The sequence below is a fragment of the Zalophus californianus genome, chromosome 5, assembly GCF_009762305.2.
Source record: "Zalophus californianus isolate mZalCal1 chromosome 5, mZalCal1.pri.v2, whole genome shotgun sequence".
Classification (NCBI taxonomy): domain Eukaryota; kingdom Metazoa; phylum Chordata; class Mammalia; order Carnivora; family Otariidae; genus Zalophus; species Zalophus californianus.
In genome coordinates this window covers 43403721-43422185 of record NC_045599.1, presented here as the reverse complement: position 1 = coordinate 43422185, position 18465 = coordinate 43403721, and positions in this window count along the sequence as shown.

The following is an 18465-nucleotide window of genomic DNA, read 5'->3' as shown; positions in this document are numbered from 1 at the left end:
TCCAGTAATAGATGAAATGGGTGGGGTAGGTTAGAACATAAAAAGGAGAATTTGAAGCTGGCCAAGAAATTGACAAATTGATAAATATTAATCATTTGTGGATTTTGTCTTTATGCATAATTTTGGTATTTGTTTACCCTGGAATTTGGCATTAATTTTGATTTTTAAAAATATTGCATAAAAATATTGTTCATCTTGGGGCACCTGGGTGGCTCAGTTGTTAAGCATCTGCCTTCCACTCAGGTCATGATCCTGGGGTCCTGGGATGGAGCCTTTCATCGGGCTCCCTGCTCAGCGGGAAGCCTGCTTCTCCCTCTCCCACTCCCCTTGCTTGTGTTCCCTCTCTCGCTGTGTCTCTCTCTGTCAAATAAATAAATAATCTTAAAAAAAATATTGTTCATCTTGATTACTGAGTTTTTTGGCACAGCTTTAAATTTTGTGCCTGAGGTGGGTACCTCACTTGCCCTAGCCTTGTCCCTCTGTAGCTACTGATCTCAAGACTCAGCCCTGCCACATTCAAAGTATTAATAGTAACTTGAATATAGGTATATAAAGCATATTTTTTTATTTCTATATTACACAAGGCTAGGTAGGACAAGAGAGGTTTATAGCATCTAAAAGGCTGACCAAATGTCAAAAGACAAAATGAAGCAAGATGAAAGCAAAGCCATTATTAAATAATTACATTCAAAAAGCCATTTGCCAAATTAAACCTAACCAAAACAAAACCAACTAGTCAGTTACGTTCATGTACAAAATGACCTGGGATTACCCTGGCAATAAGTTCAATGTGAATTAGAAGTGTGACGTGGGCCTCCCATAGCCAGGCAGCTCTCAGAACCATTCCACAATCTTTTCCACCTCAGCTCTGGAATTCAGGAACAGCATTTCCATGGTTGCCCTGTGGCTCTCCTTCCCACAGACAGCCCATGCGGGGTCTCAATTCCCAGCTTCTCCTGTGTGGACCTGGCTCCTGGGCTACGCTCCAGTGTCTGAGGGGTGGTAACAGCTTCCTTCTTTTGCTATTCCCTTGGTTATCTCTGCACCCTCTGTTTGACTTCTCAACGTTTCTGTCACATGTGTAACCGATTCCTTCTATTATAGTTCCCTGTGGTTGGAAGTTACAGACTTTCGAACTCAAGTTACAGTAATGAAAGGATGCAGTTGAAGACACGGGAGAGTCCTTCAGTGTGCAAGTACAGTGTTGCACTTAAATATGGTGTTTTAAAACCGGTATGGAGGAAAGCAGCTTGGACATCTGGGTTTGAGAGGCATCCTGTGTTTAATTCTCAGTCCTAGCACCTACTAGTTGTGATCTTGCATGAGCCAATGATCTCTCCAAACCCGAAAGGACTGACCCTTAAAATGATGATGGTGGTAATATTTTCCTGTGTACTGAGAGACTCACATAAGGTATGCAATAGAACTTTACAAAGCGCAAGGTGCATGGAACTGCTCTTGTTATGTCACCTGAGGAACCGTTTACCAAACAGAAAAGAAGCTTGAGAGAAGGAATGGCAGCCATCTGCATACACGAAGTAATGTTGGGTAGAAGAGAAGTCATCATTTTCTACAGTGCTCTAATAGAAAGAAGAGTGTCCAATGGATGGAAATTCCAGGGAAGCATATTTTGGCTCAGCACAAAGCAGAGCTTTTCAGTAAGTAGAGCTGTTCAATAACCTAAGAGGCTATCTTGGGAAGTAATGAGCTCCTGATGTCTGATCACATTCCAGCAGAGTCTGGTGACTCACATATGGGGAAAAGATAATAATTTCTTATATAACAACAGTAACAACAGTAATTGCTAGCATTTTTTGAGGGCTCACTGAGTGCCAAGTTCTGTTCTAAGCATTTAACATGCATTATTCATTTAATTATCACAAAAACCAAAGGGACGCAATTGAACTACTTTATAGAATAAACTGAGGCACAGATATCTAATAATTTGTTCCAGCATTACACAACTAACAAGTGGAAGATCTATAGGCTATGGTTCTAGGAATTTTAGTGTCTACATAAGAGATGCTTAATAAATGTATTTTGGCTCAATATATTTTACATAATTGTATTATATGAATACTTTTCATTATTACTGTAGAGTCTGCCTTAGTTTGTTTCTAATAATATTTTTATTACAAAAGTAATAGCACTTTATTATATACAATTTGGAAAACAAAGACAAATGCAAAGATAAAATAGAAGTCACTGGTAATCACAAAACCCAAATATCAAAACTTTCAGTATGCATTTCCAGCTATTTTTCTATGCATAATTTTTACTCTTTAACAAATATATGTTTACACACACATTTTTAAAAATGGTTTTACGTTTTATAAAATTTAAGGTATTTTATTTAGTCAATTGATTGAAAAGAATTTATATTGTTTCAGCCTCTATTTCCAAAGGATGAAACCAACAGCGATGTGATTTTCTGCATATGCTCCAAATGACCCTCACTCAGGGTGAAATCTTTATTTAAGTGCCCTTAAGTGTCATCCCTTCCTAACCTCTGGCTCCTCAACTCTGGCCACTAGGTTAGTTCTACTCTATGTTTCTTCAGATCATTGTACTCCTGTTGTAGTACTCATCTCCTTGATGTTGGTATGGTTAATATCTGTCTTCCTCTGAATGGTGGAACTCTCTCTCTTTTTCCCCCCGTATCCCAAGAGCCTAATACAGGACCTTGCCATAATCTGTGCAGTAACATTTGTCAAATGAACAAATAACATTTGAATTACATATATTTCATTTTAATTATATATATTTTCATTTTAATTATATTTCATTTATTTATTTTTTAAAGATTTATTTATTCAATTTATAAAGAGAGAGAGCTTGAGCAGGGGGAGGGGCAGAGGGAGAGAGAGAGGAATCCTCAAGCAGACTCAACATGGGGCTCTATCTCAGGACCCTGAGATCAGGACCTGAGTTGAAATCAAGAGTCAGATGCTTAATCAACTGAGCCACGCAGGTGCCCTTGAGATATATATATATATATATATATATATAATATTTATGTAAATATTATATGTATTATATATATTATGAGCAGCACAAGCATTACCACTGATACAGTTCTAAAGAGTGGAAAGAGGAAGAGAACAGACCTCTGCTTCACTGGGGTCTCAGGCTATGCCAAATACCCTGAGACTGTTCTTGTAATTTGTTTAGGTGTGTTCCACAGATCTTCTAAATCAAAGTCTCTACGAGTACTTGCTAAAAACTTAGATTCCCAGCTTCACTTCAGACACACTAAATCAGAATTTCTATAGAGAGACTCAGGTACATTTTAAATATGTTCCCAAATACACAAAGGTTGAGATGCTCAACCAGGTGATTCTCAAATACATAAAATGCTGAGAACCACTATCCTTGCCCCTTTAGCCAGTGAAAAAGTCCAGTAGGTCCTTCAGGAAACTTGGAATCGTACTCAGAATCACCTATCCTGGGTACCTGACCCTTATTGCTCATAGCCAGTGGATTCAGGGGAGAGATGGAAGGTAGAAGAATTTTCTCTTGAACAAATCTCAGAAGCACTCTGATGTCCCTAAAAATAATTCTCGAACAGCAGGGTCCATGTCTTCTACCACTGAGGAGTATTTATTTAATGCATACTTCTTGATTATGTGATACTTCTTTGGAAATAAGACTGATGCCTTCTGATGGAAGCATTTAGCTCCGATATTCTTCCTGGGATGAAAGGGTCCAATCCACACTCTCTGACCAGAGCTTTGATATGGAAGCGAGTTAACAGAGATGCATGGTAAAGGCACATTAGCTTTCCTTTGGCCATGGCCGTCACTCAGCTGGTCAAGAGAGAATATGTGCAGATGCCAACGCTATGTGATAGGACACCACTAAGGGAAAGTCAAAGTCTGTTGCTCTCAGTTTGGCATAAAAACACATGTATTAACAACACTGACAGTTGTTGGTGGATATCATAGTTTTAATAATCTTGGCTTTGATAGTGAACTACATTAAATCCTAGAAAATCAGAGAAAGCTCTCATTCTAGGAGGGACACCAACTCCAGATATATGTCAGAACAGACCCAATTATCCAAACAAAATAGACTAAGTACCCTGGATCAATCTTAGTCTGCTTAGTTTTGTTCTGGGCACAGTTGGGGAGATAGAGAAGAAGACCTAGAACCTCCCCTCACAGAGCAGTGGCTGGGGAGAGAGGATAATCACATTCAGTACAGTAAGACCCCAGGTAGTTAAAGGTTACATTGCAGATCTGGAACCTTAGCATGCATTAGTTTACCTGATGGCTTGTTACAGTAGATTTCTGGATCCTACCCCCAGAGTTCCTGATTCAGTAAGTCTGAGGTGGGGCTCAAGAATTTGTATTTTGAGCAAATTTCCAGGGATTTCTGAGGCTGCTGATCCTGGATCACACTTTGATAACCACTAGGCTAAATTATGTGGGTCATTTGGTAAATGCTCTATATATTCAAGAAAGGATTAATAAAAATCAGGGAAGTCTTTCTGACAAGAGGGCTTCCCCAATGAGATAGGTACGGATGCTCCCGCTTCAAAGGGTACTTGGCTTAACTGAGTGTCATGTGTAAAAGTGAGACATGGGGTTCGATGAGCAACTTGACACCACATTCACCCAGATCATTTTTTCTCATGGATAAATAGTGCCGATTCTCTCCATCCTCCTTTGTATGGCAGGGACTTCAGACCCTTATTCATCACTCTGCAATATCCATTTGCCTCTCTCTGGAGGCCCTCTAGTTTGTCTTGTGTCTCCTAGGGTGGGCGAGCACAACCAGCAGGTGCCCAGATGGGGTCTAAGCAATGTATACCACAATAGAGCTCTTACCACTGAGGGTCTGGGCACTGCATTTCTATTCAAATAGCCTAAGGCCACTCTCAGGGATCATGTTATATTATTCACTCACACTGAGTTTATATCAAGCAAAACTTTTTCTTCTTGAAAATATGTTAGGGTATATTAAAATTATGAAGTTAAGTTATTGAGTTCAAAAACTGTAGTTTATTTGATCACATTATATACAACAGATACATACACACATATAAGCGCATGTAAAAACTGGTGAAATCAGAATATGATCTGTAGCCTAGTTAACAGTATCATACCCATGTCAATTTCCTGCTTTTGATATTGTACTATAGTTATATAAGATGTTATCATTCGGGGACAATGGAGGAAAGGTACACAGGACCTCTCTGTTGCCTTTTTGCAACCTCCCATGAGTTTATAAATATTTTTAAATAAAAAGTTTTAACAAAATTAGTAACTTACGCTTTTCAAGACCATCCATCAATGTTTTGGCTTAATTTCTTTGGCTGTATCTTCAATTTTTCTTTTTTTAAATATGTACCCTTTACTGTCCAAACACGATGAGTTCAGGTTTCACCACGTTGTAGTTCCGTGACCTTGGGCAAGTTTAATTAACCCCTCTTAACATTAATTTCCTCATTTTTAGAATAATATCACCTAGATTAGTTATTTTAAGGACTGAGTTACTATGTGCTTAGAACACTACCTGGCACAGAGCAACAAGCACTCTATAAATACTGGCAATGATGATGGTGATTCTGATGACAGCGAGATGAATTTGTGCTCCCGCTGATCTCTAGACAAGCCTGGCTCCTGGTTACCTCCCACTCTGCCACCCATACCCAGTCCTCCTTACCACCACGGGGTCAGCCTACGTGCCACGTGTAGGAAGTGTAGGTAGGAAAGGATTTAACACAAGGATACAGGTGCTTGAAAGGCCTGCGGGAAATAAAGGTCAGGGAAACCTATTGCTAGTTCCTAGGTTTGCCGCTGACATTCACAGAATCAGAAAGTTCAAACAACTACAGGAAATTGCCATCGATGTTCATAGCTGCCTCAAGCATGAAAGTAGGAAAACGCCAAAAGTCACAGAAAACCCTCAACTATACTGAAGCTCACATGTTGGATTACTACTGTCAAAGGAACAGTAATATGGTTTTGTGTCTCTTTTGCCTCCCAATTCTGTGTGAGTGGCTCTCACTGACAGAATCTCTCCCAAAATGTAACTAACAAGGGATTCATGGAAATGTTGCTCCCAGCCTTCCAGGCCCTATGACCCGGAGGCACAACAGAAGAGAACAGAGAAAGTGTTACAGCTTGACAAGAGACAAAATACATTATGCTTTTCTTGACTACTTTGGTTATTGTGCCAGCCACTTCTGTAAACCTTCTTTATGCCCCTATTTTTGGAACTTCTTACATAAAATTTTACATTGCAGCCATTTATGAATGTGGATTAACTCTCTTACTAGACATAAGACCCTAGAAGTTTAAAACGGCATCTGGCACATAAGAGATTCTCACTACCTATTTATTGAGTGAGTGTATTAATGTATCCCATTCCTATTTTTCATCATTTATTGTTTGCTATGAATAGCAGTTTACAATGGAGCAAACCCTAAACTCTGAGGCACAGAGAGAGAGAAAGAAGAATCATTCACACAAAGAAAAATTGAGCGGTCTCTAACGTCTTCTGAAAAGCACTTAAAATGTTTCATTAAAAATAAAAGGTTTCAATAAAACTGAAATGTTTAAAACAAATGTTGAATTCTCTACAGAGAATGAATAACAACCTTGTGGTGATGGCTTCCCCACAGTTTCTGCCCCTGAAAGAAAGACAGCCTCTTGCCCAGACACCTGTAATGGTTTAGGATGTGCTTAGGTCCCGTGTCCTCTCTCCACTTCCATGGGCGGGCAAAACCGCAGGAAAGAAAAGGAAAGTGCTGAGTGTGGATTAATGAACAGAAGAAGCCCAGCACTATTAGTCTGAGAGCACTGAAGACAAGTCACTGCATCAGGTGGCTGGCCTTGTAGTTCTACTGACTTACATGATGAGACTGTATTTTAAAACAACACTGAAATCACTTCAAGGATGTAATGTTCTACTTTTGGAATGGCCATGTTGTATACAAGAAAGAACAGTCTATTGTGGTTCAGAAGCAGTCAGACATTTGGGAAATGCAGTAGTGCAATTAGCAGCTGCTTCTCTAATAAACTTTTTTTTTTTTTTTCCTGTGGGGCTAAAATTCTTCACTGAGGCAGCTGTTAATTTCCAAATCAATTCTGCTGGGTAGAGGGTGACTATTTATAGAGGTACTATTTGGGAAATTCTGAGAAAGACACTAGCTAGAACCGACATTCTCTGGTCATGAACTTATTCTGCTCGTTTTATTTTTTTGTCATGACCTTGAAAAAAATCAACGTAGTTAATGGATGGTGTACTGGATCATTCTACCTGTGCAACTTGAACTCTTTCAGAGGCAACTTATACAATGGTTCTCATCATTTCCTGATTAAAACTGTAACTTCAGAAATGGAGAAAAACTATTGCAGAGAGTATGTGAGGGAACAAATACCTTAGTAGTAACTCACTAATTGTGACGGCTGGAAGGAACGCTCCATCAACAACACAATGGCCCTGTCTCAACAATGTTGGTTGAAGGTGATTATGAAGATATCATTGGTATCCCTGGGTCCTTCTTAATTCTCTCTTCTTCCTCTACCCCATGTCCCTTTCCTCTCAGAAGGTCAATGAAGCTTTATCCCTCTCTTACGATCTTCTCATAGGAAAAATCTGATGTCACATGTTTTTACCCAAATGCATTACTTCCTGAAGTCTGACTTAGAATGGACACATATCCTCATGTAAAAGAACTTCAGGCTTCCAAAGCCAAGTGCTCTACTCACACAGACCACAATCTCAAAACCATAAATAAGAAAAAAAAATCTCTTTGACTTCTTCTACAATATTAAGACTGAGTCTCTGTCATATTTATTTACACATTCTCCTCCTAAAAAAGCACAGGCTTTCCCTCCTCCAATCTGTGGTAGCTGGGATTTTCCCAAGTTGAAATTTGGAGTCAGGGAAAATACTGGGTAGCTCTGAAGATCTTTCTAGTTTCTTCTCTATAGTTCATAAAAGGGGTCTGAGAACATACATGTCTGTTCTTGGATTAGTTTATATAATCAAAAGGTTATTGAGAGAGAAGCCATTTTGGCTTGCTCATCAATCTAGACTGCATCTCATTTCACAGAAATGTACGGTACAAGTCTATGGTCCCTTTTTTTCGATTCTGAAATTCAGAAACCCTGAAAAAGTGAAAAGATTTTTGTGACTCATTTGGTGACAAAACCTCACCTGACCTGAATTATTTAGTAGCCAAAGTTGACTTTAATTGATGTGAGTCTATTTATAGCACTTATTCTTCTTAGGGTGAATATTAATACATTTTACTGTAGTAATATGGTAATTATATGGTGATGCCCCAGATCTCTGATGAATTATATCATATGCAATATATGGTGTATGCCATGTATACCACTCAAAAATTCCACAAAATTATAAATTATAAAAATATCTGGTCTCAAAATCGTCAGACTCTCAGAATGTCAGCTCTCAGTTCGCAGACCTCTGCTGACAGAAGAAAGAAGAATTCTGGTTTCTTTCTCATGGAAGAATGAAAATGCTTCTAGTTTTTTTTCTTATCTCCTTTAAAACTGCTGAACATAATGGATGATCAATGAATATTGTTGACCAAATAATTTATTGTTGAGTAATACAGCTGAAGGCAAAGAAGATGAGGTAGAAATGGATACACGGAAATGTGGGGACATAAAGATATATTTTCAAGGTGAGAAAGGCAAACCAATTTTCCAGGTGAGTAAGGTTTGGAGGAGGTCGAATTTCAAAAGATGAAGCTTCCAAATATAAAGACTTAGGAATACTCTTTCATAGAAAACCAAAAAAGATTTTTTTCATCCTGTACTTAATATCAGGATACCTGTGATTTTTTAAACACTGTTTTTCTTATGGATTAAAGAACTGAGATAACTATTAAAATTAGTTTATAAGTCAGATATCAATAATTTAAGTCAGCACACCAGCCAGATGTGATACATTTATAATTTCATTTAAGGCTCATAAAAACCATATAAGGTAGAAGTACCATGTTCCCCATTTTATAGATGTGGAAGTTTCTAAATAAGTCAAAAACTTGTCCAAAGTCATTTAATAGTACAGGGTAACAACCAGCGTTTAACCCAAGCAGCGTCCAGGTTAAAAAGAAAAAGCAGGCAGTCATTTCGATAATCACACAACATTGTGAAATCTGTGCTAGACTTTGTTCTCTCCGGAGGGTTTAGTTGAAAATTCTCAGAAAGGCCCTTCTGGACATCAGCTAGGTCATTAGGGAAGCATTCAGCTGCAATACAGAACAGAAAGTCCAGTAACCCTTAACCAGTAGGGATTTATGTTTCTTGATATGTGGGAAAGCTCTTGAAGGTGGCAGCTCCCCTTGGCGTGGACCCTCGCCCTTCTCCTGTCTCCCTTTGCCCTTTCTGCTCGGACAGAGTCATCTTGCAACCACAGAGCAACAAGCAGGAGGATGAGAGCCATCTGATAAAATGACTGCACCGGAAGTGCAGAAGGAGCCCAGGTACTTGACAATACCGTGGAGCTACTAGACCAACCTTGGGCTGCTGGACATGTTCCGCAAAGAAAATAAAACCTTTAAACGGCTTAAGCCATTATCTGTTTGGAGTTTCTGTGGCTTAAAGCAGAGGTATTCGTAGCAGATGTACAGAGAGTTCTGTTGTGCTCAAATGAGGAAAAAAAAAATGGCTCTCCTTTTCACCTAGAGGTCAAGAAGAGTAGGGCTCTTCATTTCCTGCTTCTGACTCTGTAGTTAGACATTCAAATCTTCTTAGTCAGGGTTAGCCTCCCAGAGTTTTTCATGCTTTTTGGTTGAGGTTGGCTTCGTGTGTCCCATTAGAGAGAACATGCTGTAAGGTGGTATCTAGGATCCTGATTTTCCACTTTGGTTCCCACCACACCTTATTTGTTTATTAGGTCACCAATGTTTCTTCAAACCTATTCAAGCGGTTTAGAGATACAGTGACTGAATTTCCTCAGCTCAAGCGTTCGATGCATTCTGAAGTGTCAAGCAAATACATTCACTGCAGAATTAGGAACATTTCATAATATTTCAACTGACATACAGGATGGTTGCACGTTTTCTCCATTAAAAAATAATTTTAATTCCACCATGCAGAGCTAATCACCGTTAACACTTAGCAGCATTACCTCCTAGATACATACGGAGACAGACACATACGTTACATCCCCGCTCACCTGCTTGAAATCTTAATGTTTATTCAGCTTTGTATCCTGCTGATGGTTCACTTTATGAAGTGAACAATTCTCTCTTCTCCCCATAGCATATAGTCTTTAAAACATGATTTGTTTTAGTGGCTGCATCATATTGTATTATATTACAAACTACATTTTTTTTTTTTAATTCACTGTAGATGGATATTTTGTTTTTAACATTTGGCCATTATAAACAATACTGTAACGAACAACCTTTCTGTGTACATTTTGCACTTCTGTTAGTTCTGAATATTTTCTTAGACCCAGTTCCTAGAAATGAACCTTCTGGACTAGAGTTACAGTTCTTTTACATCCTGCCAAATGCCCTTCAGAAAGACAGTGCTGAGTTTTAATCCCGCTGGGAGTGTGCATGCAGCTTTCTGGGCTTGCACCAGCTTCAGCACTTTCTTCTAACTTTGACATGTTTAAGAAGAAGTTTGAAGTCTATTTCACAGGGAAAAAAAAGTCTTTAAATCTTACATCTCTTTAATGAGGCAGATGGAACATCTAATTCATATGTTAATTTGTGGCTATGCTTTATTGCTCTTGTGAATTACGTGGGTGTGTTTTACTGCTAGAGATTTTAATTACTTACATATCACTGATATAAATTCTTTCTTCTCTGTATTTATGAAAAGTACATTCCTGGTACAGGTTACTGATATTTCCCAAACGTGGCTTGACTGTGGCCCTTCTGCGACGCTCCTGTGGATACAGTAAGTAGAAACCCTTGTGCAATTTAGCAGGAAGCATTGGCACCTGGTATTCAGTAACTTGGACTTGGAAGAACTTATACTCTTGATACTATTTCTTTGCTGAGTTTTCTTCACAAATGACATGCACTTAGAATGGGGGCCCCTATTCCTCCTTAAGTCATGTGCGTACTGTCAACAGTACACTTGAAGTCTCTATCCCCTGATGCATGCTTCATCTGTACCTGACTTGCACCTCTGTAGTCAGTCCCTCAATATTTCCCCAAATCCTTGACTCTGAAAGTGTACGTTACCCTGAATGTTTTATAACACTTTTTGAAACTCAAATATTGGTATCTCTTTTCTTTAGCTCCTTTGAAAGTGGTACCATTTGTCTAGAAATGTTCACGAACAATAAGCTTTAGGCATTTCTTTAAATCTGTTTGATACCTTAATTTCCTTGAAGCTAAAACAAAGTCTTGTGTGGGAATACAGTATTCCATATCTTTATTATAATCACATATTATAAGTTAGATCACTCTGAATACCTTGCTTTTTTAAAAATCTACCACTTGAAGCACCCCTTTGTTCTCATGAAAAGATTCTACAGTTCCCAGAGAGCTTATTATGATTGGATATTTTTTAAAAAAAGTAATTGTTCTCCAGAGTTTAAAAATTTTAAATGCTAAGCTTGCCTTTTCTGCTACTGGTTGCATATGCTCCTCATTCTCCCCAGACCACCTCTATAGACTAAGATTCCTCATTGTGAAAGCAGAAACTGATGATGTCACGTCTGAGAATTCTACTGTACAGCATTTACAATGGGAAGGAAAGGACTTTTATCCCCCCTTGTTTGTCTCTGAATAAAACACCACACTCTCTCTCAAACTTGCCTGAAATAAATGTGTACTATGCCTGATTGTTCCTCTAACAAGAGCCCTATAGGGATACTACGAGCCAATCCTCTAACGCCTCTAACGTGGCAGATAACTAAGTCAGACATATTACATCTCAAAGTGAAGATAAGGGGTAGACTTTCTTCTAAAGGAAAATTTCTGTTTTTAAGGCTTCAATAAGGTCAACTATACCAAGGAATTATTTCTGCCTGATTTATGAATAATATAAATAAGACCAATGAGGGAGTGCTTAGTTATATTCCAATGGCTTCCTTTGGTTGCATGCTCAATGTTTCCATCAACTTAAAGCCCTTAATACTTAGTATCTCATTAATTTGTTCGGAGACATTCTCTTAGGGCAATCAATATTTGGAGTCAGTAATAGAGTTAAAATAACTAGGATTTATCAAGCTTGTGTTAAGTCCTACCATGGCCTGCACTGGCCCACACAAAACCTTCATATAACTTAGAAAAAGCCTCTCAGCTGGTGGGCATAGGGCTTAACAAGCAATGGCACTTTTGTACCAATTTAAAAAGATGCTTCCTCCAAAAATAAATGCAAAAAGATTAAAGACCTAATGTGAGACCTGGAACCATGAAACTCCTAAAAGAAAACATAGGCAGTAATCTCTTAGACCTAGCCTTTGGCAACATATTTATGGGTAAGTTTCCTGAGGCAAGGGAAACAAAATAAAAAACTACTGGGACTACACCAAAATAAAAGCTTTCGCACAGCGAAGGAAACACCAACAAAACAAAAAGGCAACCTACTAAATGGAAGAAGATATTTGCAAATGATATATCTTATAAGGTGTTAAAATCTAAAATATATAAAGAATTTATATAATTCAACATTAAAAAAAAACTGCTTAAAACAATGGGCAGAGGACCTGAATAGACACTTCTTCAAAGATGATACACAGATGGTCAACCAACACATGAAAAGATATTCAACATCACTCATCGCCAGGGAGATGCAAATCAAAACTACAGTGAGATATGACCTCACACCTGTCAGAATGACTAGTATCAAAAAGACAAGAAATGACAACTGTCGGTGAGGCTGTGGAGAAAAGGGAACCCTCATGCACTGCTGATGGGAATGTAAAATTGGTGCAACCATGGTGGGAAACAGTATGGAGGCTGCTCAAAAAAATTAAAAATAGAAATGCCATCTGACTCAGGAATTCCCTACTGAGTATTTACCCAAAGAAAATGAAAACACTAACTCAAAAAGATAATATGTACTCCTATGTTCACTGAAGCATCACTGACAATAGCCAAGATATGGAAGCAATCCAAGTGTTCATTGATAGATGAACAGATAAAGATATGGTGTGCAAACACACACAAACACAGACACACACACTGGAATATTACTTAGCCATCAAAAAAATGAGATCTTGCCATTTGTGACAACATGGATGATGTAGAGAATATTATGGTAAGTGAAATAAGTCAATCACAGAAAGACAAATACCACATGATTTCACTCATGTGGAATCTAAAAACCAAAACACATACAAATAAACAAAAAAACAGAAATAGACTAAAAAATATAGAGAACAAACTGGTAGTTGCCAGAGGTGAAGGGGTGGGAAGATGGGTAAAATAGGGGAGGGGGATTAAGAGGTAAGAACTTTCAGTTACAAAATAAATCATGGAGATGAAAAGTAGAGCATAAGGAAAACAGTAATATTGTAATGATGGTGTATGTAAGTACATTTATAGTGATGAGCACTGCATAATCGGAGTCACTACGTGTGTACCTGAAACTAATACGAGATTGTATATCATTTATACTTCAAAATATTTTTTTAAGTTATACATACATACATACATACAAAAGGTCCTGCCTCATTCTCTGGGCAGATCTAGTCCCATACCCAGGCTCAGGTTTGGGGAATGGCACATGGCTGGGTTTTAGTCCCTCCTTGCTTCCGCAAGATACCTTTGTTCGTGGTACAACCTACACATCCATGCACAGTATGAAGTGCTTTATGTGGATGGACTCGAGTGTGGGGGCAAGAACTCCACAGTTTGAGAGCTATCATGGAAAGCATAGTGAGCTTAAGTAACTCACACAAGGGAGAAAGGGTGGCAAGGGACAGTGATGGGGACTTCCTAGCTTCCTGACAGCACCCCTGGTGGGCTGAGAACTTAGCCTGCGGGAGGAGAAAACTGCCTTCCATGAATTCAGAAGCCCTGGGTGTTCATATGCAACGATTAACAGAGCCCCTGCAAGTGCCTTCCAGCTCAGCCCTAGAGTTTACAACCATGGGAGGGAAGGAGAAGCGTTTGTCACAAACCAGGAAAGCAAGCCTAATAACAGAGGTGTAACAACAGTTACCAAAAGCCTCAGCAAGAGGATGGTGAGACATTCAAAGATTACTCAGGGGTGTGTCACCTGGAGCCATCTTTTCCTTTAGATACACTGATGTACCCAAACCTGATAGGATGGAGATCTGAGGAGCATACGTTGTATCCTTAAGTCATCCATAGATGCCAAAGTCACCCAGGATTATTTAGTGTCATCAGACAGGACCGTGAGCAAGGGACAGAATAGGGAAGCAGTGCTGAGGACCATGCTGGGGATCAAAGGATGTCAGATGGGCAACCACAGTGCCCCAAGTGCCACACAGCACCCGTGGCTAGGATGAGGATGAGTGACTGTCACAGCAAGGCAGCAAGCATGCGGGCAACGGTTGCCAGGGTAACCTGGTACACTCCAGGTGAACATAGGCTCACAGGTCCCTGTCACAAGAGAAGGCTGTTCAGGAGTTCAGAGCTAAAGACTTTAGACGGTTTCCTACGTCTCTGAATTCCTCTCTCTTTTTTTCTGGAAAGCAGTAGTGAGAACCAAGGAGATAGGCTATGAAAAATCAGAAGGATTTGTACAAACAATCAGAAAGGGGACGAACATCTTCAGGAAGTGGGGATAACTCCAGCAAATGAGACTGAGCTCAGTGTCCTCAGGAACCACACCCACCAGCTAAGGCAAAAAGCTTGTCCTGTGGGACAGTGGAAGTCAAGACTGTGGGAGTCACATTGCAGATGGGTGTGAATTCACATTTTTTGAATATCTTTTATTTGCTGGGCAATGTAATGTACATGAGGACATTCTATTCTTACCATAACCACTGTTTTTATTTATACCTATAATTCCCATTTTACTGATGAGGAAAATGAATTTCAGGGAAGTTAAATAACTCACCTAAATTTAGGGGTAGATCAGGGATTTGAACCCAAACATATCTGATTCCAAAATCCAATCACTTTTTATTATCCCATGCCATCGGATTTTAACAAGTGGGTTCTTGAGAAACATGACAGAATTAATGTCGGAGGAAGATTAAAATAACTCTGGTGAGTACAATGGACTGGGGCAGAGAGGCCAGAGGCAGGGAGCATTTTTAGGAAGTAATTGTAAGCAGAGCCTAGACTAGGCTGGTGGCAAAGGAAAAAGATCGACATAAGAGACGTTCCAAAAGAAGAGTCAGTGGGATTTGGTATCTGGCTGAATAACAGATGAAGGAAAGGGAAGAGCCAGGTAGAAGAGTGAAAGAAACATTCAGTAGAGATTTAGGAAACTGAGCATTAAGCCTGGCTCTATTGCTTGTAATGTGAATTTGGAAAAACAGGATCCCTTTCCACTGCGTGGTCTTGTCTGAGAAGTAAGGGGACTGGATTAGGTATCCTTTTAAGACTTCATCCAGCTCTAAAATTCTACGCATCTCTGATTCAAAGATGACTCAAAGGTCGCAAGACTGGCTGGTTGGAAGAGCATCCTCTCATCAATAGAAAGGACATCATTTCACTGATGAATATACACTAATACGAAAGAGGATAGTTACATTTTTTGGATGGAAAATGCATGTTTCCAGTCTTGCTGTGACCTTCAGCCCAGATGCACCCTTGCTCTTCATTGGATTCCCCATGACAAAGATCCTTCCTGCCCTCCTCCTTTACCAACATTTCATCTTTCAGCCACAGCCCCACATTCCAATCCCAATTCCCCTGCCTGGTGCTGATACTACACTGAGTAATCTCTCTTAGTTTTGCAAAGTTTCTGTAGTTAACACTATAGTCGAATGTTGCCAATATACCTACTATTTCTTCTTAAGAGGAGAGAAAGACCAAGAGAATCTTTCACATAAATTATTTGCTGAAGAAATACTTCCAGGTTGACGTAAGAAACTGTGTATCTTGGAGTCATCTTCACAGTAAGACCCAGAGTAGGTGTCGAGTCTATTCAGTGTTTATAATCCCCTTTAAACAAAACACAACACAAGGAAATCTAAAATGGTAAAGTTGATGAATTAGGGAATCCTATACCTTCTTGGGAAAAGCTTTTCAGCAGAGATTCTCTCAAACAGTGAGATTCTCTAAGGCATTTATAATATGACACCAACTGTATAAAATGTTATTAGTATGAATGTTTTTAGGTCTTCACACGGGGTGTAACATGGGGTATACATGGGAATGGAAAGGTAACCACTATAATCACATTAGCAATCTCCCTGAAACAATGCTTAGAGAAAGTAGGCTGCGCCTAATGTTCCCAGATTTTTGCTGACTCAAAAGGGCAACATGAAATATGGCAATAAACTCTTCCCCAACCTTCTAGTTTGAACAAGATTTGCAAAACAGATGAGTGTTGGTCACCAAGATGAGTCCTTAGACACCTCTTGACAAAGACATTTTCTCCAGTGATTCAGATTCCATTGCAGACAAAAGAGCTTCGATTTCCACCATAATCTTGCAAAGCAGGACTGCAAGGCAGGGTTGCACCCTTCAGTTAGACTGAGTAGGCAACTGGCTTTTCACAGGTCTTCGGGCATTCCAGGTAAGACCTCTTCCAGTCACACCTGTCCGACCTGACATTCCACCATTAGAAACTTGGACGTTAAGGAATTCTGATTCCAAGAATACTGGGTAAGTGCTAATACATGATCTGGATAACAAAACACAGATGTGGCATCAATTCCTGCCTCTACCACGGAGTACCTTTGAGCTCTAGGCCATTTGCATAATCGCTTTGTGTCCCCCTTAGCTTCACAAATTTCCCTCTGATAGGACTTTCCTATAATGAAGCCCCGTAGAATTATTTAATTTTCAAATAGAGGAATAGATATTACCTAATTTTCACGGAATCAAAGAGTTGGCGATGAATGTCTAAAAAACTCTTTTACACTACATAAGTGACTGATCAATCACATAGAGACAAAAGAAATGTACCTGAGGTCAGGTAATGGCAAAGCAAAGCCAGGTCTTCAAACTGCAATTCAACAAATGCATGAGCTCATCAGCTGGGGAAGGACAGAGGTGCTCTGCAGAGTGCTCTGTCCACTGTCAACACTTAGGATGTCTTAATTAACCATAATAAAAAATAACACAAGAGTATGTTGAAAGGGCAGAGGGGAAATGAAGACTAGAACTTCTGATATTGCGACACAGGCTCCCATCACCTAAACTAGCTCAGAAGAAGAGTTAACAGATGCAAACGTACATGCTGACCTCTCACAAGGTTGCTCTTCTTGGAACCCATTGCAGAAGGGGTCCTCTTGGTGGGTTTGGGACTTTGCATATTACGGCATATCTTCTTTATTTAGGGATTAAAACAGATGCTTTATTCTGAATCTTTTTGGTAGAAGGGGAAATAGCAAGGTTCTAGGACACGAGTATTGTATAACTTCTTTCTCCCTAACATATCCACACCCACAGTGGCCATTCTCACCTCGGTCACTGAGTTACTTTATTGTTGCCTCATGCACATGCTTTCTTGGCAGCAGAGAAAGTAGAGAAAGGAGAAGGGAGTGGAAACAGAGGGAGGAGAGAGAAAGAAAGAAGAGCTGGTTCTTTCCCTGCTGTAGGCATTATCTAATTTCCTCACTGCCTGCACAGGCAGGCAATGCTGAAGGTCCCTGGCAAGCGAGGGCCCCTGAGCTTGCCAAAGTCAATCCATGAGGATACTAAGCAGTTTCCCCTTCCTTGCTTTAAAGAAACCATCCCCAGGAAATCGCATTATTTCTAAGAGCTTTGGAAAGCTGTTCTCCCAGATTCTGTGTTTTGTAGTGTGGACTGGGGAAACTATATCCATGGCAATTTCCCCCATTATAAATTGATTATAAGTTTCCATCCCGAATGGAATGGCCAAGTCTTTGCCAAGCGAGAAATGCCCATTTCTCTTCTCTCCCTGTTTGCCAAATGATAGCCCCTGCCTTTTTTTTAATAACCTTACCTGACTTCTTTTAGATCACGCGCTGTTGAAATGGTTGGACTTCTGTTCATGAGGCCATACACAATCCACATTTTAAAAAGGCTGTTCCCTGAAGTAGATAATCATCTTTCCAGTAAAACACTGTGTCAAGCTGCGAAGTGATGATTACCCTTGGGTGGGGCTTAGGTATTTCTAGTTGGCAGATAGTCTGTTCTCAGTCAAAATGACACTACACAAGAAACCTTATTTTCACAAACCCCTTCAAGTAATTAAAAACTAAAGGAAAGTAAAATGTGGCATTTTCTAATGTAATCATACTGCATTTGTACCTTCTTGGGCCAAACCCAGAGAGCGACATATTTGCAATCTGACAATAATTGCAGACACTTTCATGCAAATGGTGGCTGTCTTTGAGATGTCATCAGATGAAAGACACAAAAAAGAATATATGCTGTAAAAAAAGAAAAAAAACCTCATA